The sequence below is a fragment of the Eptesicus fuscus genome, chromosome 16 (genome assembly GCF_027574615.1).
Source record: "Eptesicus fuscus isolate TK198812 chromosome 16, DD_ASM_mEF_20220401, whole genome shotgun sequence".
Classification (NCBI taxonomy): domain Eukaryota; kingdom Metazoa; phylum Chordata; class Mammalia; order Chiroptera; family Vespertilionidae; genus Eptesicus; species Eptesicus fuscus.
This window is the reverse complement of record NC_072488.1, coordinates 57130632-57136917: the sequence shown is the minus strand read 5'-3', so window position 1 is coordinate 57136917 and position 6286 is coordinate 57130632. Positions and strand designations below refer to the sequence as shown.

The 6286-nt window shown below is 44.0% G+C and overlaps 1 pseudogene; it reads right to left on the bottom strand.

Moving 5' to 3' along the window:
- Positions 1 to 1493: 1493 nt before the first annotated feature.
- LOC103302914 (solute carrier family 15 member 4-like) lies at positions 1494 to 2643 on the bottom strand (annotated as a pseudogene).
- Positions 2644 to 6286: the final 3643 nt, after the last annotated feature.

The following is a 6286-nucleotide window of genomic DNA, read 5'->3' as shown; positions in this document are numbered from 1 at the left end:
TGAAATAATAAACAACTACACCACCTGTCCGCAGCTCTGAGCAACCACCATTCTATTTTCTGTCTCTAGGAATCTGACTGCTCCAGGTCCTCATATAAGTGGAATCATACAGAATGTGCCCTGTTGTGGCTGCCTTATTTCACTAGCATAATGTCCAAAAGTTTCATTCATGTTGTAGCACATGTCAGAATCTCCTTCTTTTTTTACATCAATAAATAAAGAATAGTTTATCTAACAAAATCAGAACCCCACGTGCATGTAAAATAATGATATAGAAGTCGGTGACTAGTCAAATCATTCAGGTTCATATTTAACGCTTTCTACCATTTTGAATTGCATTGATTCTGTTCAAAAGAAGGTTTCCTTACATCCTCTCACAATGGGTCTTTAGTCTCTCTTAGTGGTATCCAAAATGAAATTATACATAAGGACTGACTAGGCAAGGTTTAACATACTATTTTAAGTTGTTTTGCACAATGAGATAGGACACAGTCTTACTTAAGAAAAAGAAAAAGCAATGTCAATAGTTTAAAAGTAAGTACTCCTTGAAGCAGCAGATAAATACATTCACTACCAGCCTGTGCCAAAGAACCTGGCAATGGCAAGATGTGTGGCTTATGAAAGAACCATCACCACGACCTCTATATACAATTTTTGTAGCATTTGACCACATTTTTATCTCTTGAAAAATCCTCCCATTCTTCAATACAAGTAAATATTTATTAATCAAAAAGAAAAAAAAAAAGTCAGGTTGTGGGGAGATAATGATAACATTTGTTTAAAATATTAAGATGCCAATTAACATATGTGCAGTCTCCCAAGACCGTGAATTTCCATCTGTGGGTTTTGTCAAAGGGGAAACCAGCTGCAGGATGGACAGAGAGATCTTTACTGACTAGAAACAACAAACTTCTGCATTTTGGCTCCAGGAGAGCTCAGCATAACATGATAAACCACAGTCAGGCACTTACCTAGTTCATTTGGGTCAGTGGTCACCAACCAGTAGTCCGTGGACCGCTGGTGGTCCGTTAGGTCCGACAGGTTGGCAACCGCTGATCTGGGTAGAAGAAAGGAAGGTATCATGCAAGTTTTAGGCAAGTCAGACATTTATGGCAACTGAAAGTGCCGCTTTCCTCAGTGCTCGCCCAGCCACTTCCTGCCCTGAAAGGTCAGTCTAATGGGCCCAACTTGACTTTCAGAGAAATCAGGCCCTCCTGCAGGCAGCAAGCATCTGACTCAATCTTTTTTTTGGTTGTTATTAATCCTCACCCAGAGATATCTATTGATTTTTTTTTTTTAGAGAGAGTGGAAGAGAGGGAGGAAAGGGTAGAGAAAGAGAGAGAGAAATAGAGAATCATTGATGCGAGAGAGACACATGGATTTGTTGACTCCCACACACGCTCCCCCACTGCGGCCCAGGAACGAACCTGCCACCCAGTACGTGCCCTTAACAGGAAATGAACCCGAGACTCTTTGGTGCACAGGCCCATTCTCTAACCACTGAGCAACAGGAGCCAGGGCCCATTTGCTCTTGATCGCTGACGGACATATTTGACAGAAACAATAAGGTAAAGCAGGAGGAAACTGCTTGAATAGCAGCTAGAAGAAAGAAGTAATAGTTCAATGGCAGCCACTGATATTACTGAAGTCTGCGTGGTTGCTCATCTACCCAATGGCCTCGATGGGCACCAGCGCCGGCAGGCCCGAGCCCACGAAGGACCTAGAGCCAGAGAAGAAAAAGAACAAGCCCTGAAGGCACTCTGCATGGACCTGGGGGCCATGGAGGATGCGAATTCCAGACCTGCTTTATACTCGCCAATATCCCACTGATGCCAATCAGCACGAACTGTGGGACCTGCCACCATACCAGCAAGTCCACGGCAAAATACCCGACATTCCCAGAGATCTGGGTAATGGTTTTCTCTTTCATGGGTCCAGCCTTTTGCTTTTCAAAATCCTGCAAGGAAGGCAGAACACCTGACAAAGAACATTCCACAGCGATCCTTTACTAAGGACGACAGCAGTGAGCTGTGTCTTCTCAAAATGGGAATTAACAGGAGGACGAGCACCATGTGGGACATGGTGGGCCAGGCTGCAGGAAACGTACTGAAGATACCTGAATCCCCAAAGATGTAACACACGCATCGTCTGCATTTGAAAATACACTGTCCGGCAAGGTATCAAAGCCAAGAACGTGGGAATAATCTCGACAAGAGACTTCGCATCTTCCCCTTAGTCTTTCGTAAATGGCCCTCCAGGAGATATTTTACACAAATCAGACTTTGTTTGCTTAAAGAGTCCACCGCCTTCACCACCACGACCCTGCCCCGTTCTCAGGTCCTCTTTAGGGGACAGCACGAATATGCCAAAATCTTGAACATATGGAGGAAGGCACTGCAGCTAGGGGTCTTGGTGATGAAACAGCTCTGGCCCCAGAGGAAGATCAAGAAAGAGAAGCTGATGCAGACAGTGAGGATATCATAGCCTATTACAAAGCGCACATCTGCTGATGTAGGCAATGCCTCCTCACGAGATTAGTGCTCCAGTAAAACCAATGAAAGTACCTTTCGTGGCTTTCCGACCTCGATCTTTACCTTGGTTGGCACCGAAGGGCGTGGCCGCATCCTCACCCAGGCCGACCATTGAGAGCGCATTGCACACACGCAGTATGGTCAGAAAGTACTTGATATGATTTCAATCTTCTTAAATTTATTGAGACTTGTTTTGTGGCCTAACATATGACCTATCTTGGAGAATGTGCACTTGAAAATGATGCATATTCTATTGTTCTTGGGTAAAATGAAACCTCAAAAAACTCTGAATAGCTAAAGAAATCTTGAGAAAAAAAAAACAACAAAGCTGGTAGTATCATGCTCTCTGATTTCAAAATATACTACAAAGCTATAGTCATCAAAGCAATATGGAACTGGTACAAAACAGGCACATAGATCAATGGAATATATTAGGAAGTCAGGAATTAACTCATGCTTATATGGTCAATTAATTTATGGAAAAGGAGGCAGAAATATACAATGGGGAAAAGACAGTCTCTTCAATAAATGGTCTTCAAAAAATTAAAAATAGAATTACCATATGTTCTAGCAATTCCACCCCTGGCTATTTAACCACAGAAAACAAAAGCAGGAATTCAAAAAGATATGTGTATCCTTTTGTTCATTGAAGCATTATGTACAATAGCCAAGATATGGAAGCAACCTATGTTTCTATTGATGAATGAATCAATAAAAAAAGAAGTGATATGGAATATTACTCAGCCATAAAAAGGAATGAAAAATGTTTAGCTAAATCAGAAAGCAGGTCTAATTAAGCAGTCTTATAACCAATGATTTACAGAAGAAGCCACATCGAGATTGGTAGGAAGGTCCAAGACATGAAAAGGGCTGGCCCAGTTCCCATAGGCGGTGGCTGAGGTTCCCAAGGAATATCTCAGCTGCAGGAGGGGTCCCCCTGAGAAGTGTGGGGTCTAAACCTCAAGCCAGGCTCCCTATCCCAGGGCACTGGAGCCAGAAAAAGCACCCACATAACATCTTGCTGTGAAGAGCATACAGGTTTCTGTCTGTTGGGGAGGGACAAGAATCCGCTAAAGACACAGGCTCCCTCTTAAAGGGCCAATGCACAAAGTTGCATTCACAGCCTCTCAACCTGGGCTCCAGTGGAGAGAGGGTGGAGAAGATTAGTATCATGTGAGCAGAGCCGGGGGTTTGTGCTTCTGGGGAGAGAGCTAAAGGGCCAGCCACCAGGATCCCTGTGCTGAGTCATTTTGCATACTGCAGACACCATCTGTCTTGAGTGGAGCACTTCCCTCTGTGTAGCATCAGCCTGATGTAAAGCAATAGCCCCACCCTCTAACCTCCCTCTCACCCCACCTTGTGGAGTTTATGCCCTACTGAGGAGTCAGCTGCCTTGGCCATGGGGCCGTAGTCTGGACAGACTCAGTGGGTGTCAGTGACAGAGTTATGTGACTTTGGGTTGGGGGCCATCTCCCCACTTTCCCATGAATCTGACTGGCACTTCCCCCACAAAGGAGATCCCTAGAATCATCCTCCAGGCCTCAGAGGTCCCACTTGCTTGACTCCTACTAGCTCCACCCTGCAAGATCAAGGCAAAATTCAGGATAGACTTGAGTTGTGTGGCTCTGGGACCAGGCCCACACTCCCCACCTTCCCTGAAGTCTGGCTGGCACCTCCCCCTCATGGGAGATCCACTAGAGACCCATCCTCCCAACTTCTGGTGGCCCCAAACTGCTGAGCTCCATCTCCTCTCAGCAGTATCTAGGACAGACTAAACTGTGTGGCTCTAGGCCAGAGGCCATTTTTCCTTTGCACACCCAACTGGAGCAGAGCCCTCCCTTCACATGGCCAAATGTTGGTCTGTTTGTACCTGATAACCTCTGCTGGCCTCGCCCTGATAATTCTGAGACTCCAAACACAAAAATGTGCAAGCACCCAATGGGTGGCAGCTAGACTTGGTATGCCCTGGGATACTTCTAAGTTGCCTTAGACCCAGCCCTGGCACCAAGTTTGAATCTGCATCAATCTGCCCCTACCTGGTGACCCATTGAGAACTGACCTCATGCAACTCAAATACCAACAGAAGCTCTTTCAGTGACTGAACCTACAGGCAGCTGGCAAGTGGAGACAGGCAGAGGTGGGTTTCAGAATGCCTTGGGACATGTGCAGGCCCGGTGCTGGTAAAAGCTGGCCTTGGTGAGCAGTTTGGTCCTTATTGTGTGTACCCAGGTGCAGCAGATGCAGCCACAAACTGTAGATCACTCATAGCTCCAAATAGGTTGCCCAGGGTTAGGCACAACAGTGTCTGACATTGGCCTGCACCAGAGTGCCCCCAGGAGGCCCAGAAACAGCACACCCAGTGCCCAGCTTCAGACAACATAAGAGCAGGATCCAAGAAGCTTCACAAATAGCATAACCAAAGGGAGATCTCAGCAGGCACCAGACCCTGCTGAGACAAATTCTTCTTTGCATGGTCATCACCTGCACAGCAGCTCATACACTGAAGTCAAGACTAAGCCTCACAGTCAGCCAGCCTTAGGGTCAAATTTCACACATGAAAAAATAAATAGCAGTCAAGACTAAATCACAACAGGAGGGCCCACATAACCCACACAGGGGACATTTCTGGAGCACCAGCTCAGGTGATCAAGGAGACTATACTGTTGTACCCCACAGGACACCAACTACATAAGGCCACCCCTCAAACACTGGGAGTCATAGTAGATCTGTCTAATACATAAAAACAAACACAAAGAGGCAGCCAAATGGAGAGACAATGAAATATCCATCAAGTGCGAGAATAGGAAAATCATCCAGAAAAAGACCTAAATGAAATGGAGGCAAGCAATTTATCAGATATAGAGTCAAAGTATCAGATATAATGGTTGTAAGGATGCTCTACAGCAAGATAAAGGACATAGAAACCATAAAAAAAGTACCAGTCATAAAAGGAGGAAACAATATCTGAAATGAAAAATAACTGGAAGGAATAAACAGTAGGTTAAATAAAGCAGATGATCAAATCAACAATTTGGAAGACAAGCTAGAAAAAACAAACAAACAGAGCAGCAAAAAGAAAAAAGATTTTTTGTAATGAGGATAGATTAAGGAACCTTTAAGACAATATGAAGAGTAACAACATCCAGATCATAGGATATCAGAAGGGAGAGAGAGAAAGCAGGGGAGCAAAAACCTATTTGAAGAAATAATAACCAAAAACCTCCCTAACCTGGTGAAGGAAATAGACACACAAGTCCAGAAAGTGCAGAGAATCCCAGACAAAATGGCCCAAAGAGGGCCTACACCAAGACACATCATAATTAAAATGGCAAAGGTTACAGATAAACAGAGAATCTTAAAAGGAGCAAGAGAAAGATAGTTAGCTATCTACAAAGGTGCTCCCATAAGACTGTCATTTGATTTTTCAATAGAAACATTTCCATTCAGAAGGCAGTGGCACGAAGTATTCAAAGTGATGAAAAGCAAGGACCTAAAGCCAATACTACTTTACACAACAAGAATATTAACATTGAAGGAGAAATAAAGAGCTTCCAAGACAAGAAAAGGCTAAAGGAGTTTGTTACCACCAAACCAGTATTACAAGAAACATTAAGGGGCCTGCTTTAAGAAGAAAAAGAAGAAGAAAAACAGAGAAACATAGTTAAAAGAATAAAATGGCAATAAATATCTATCAATAAATCACTTTAAATCTAAAGGGCTTAAATGTTCTAATTGAAAGACATAGGGTAGCTGAA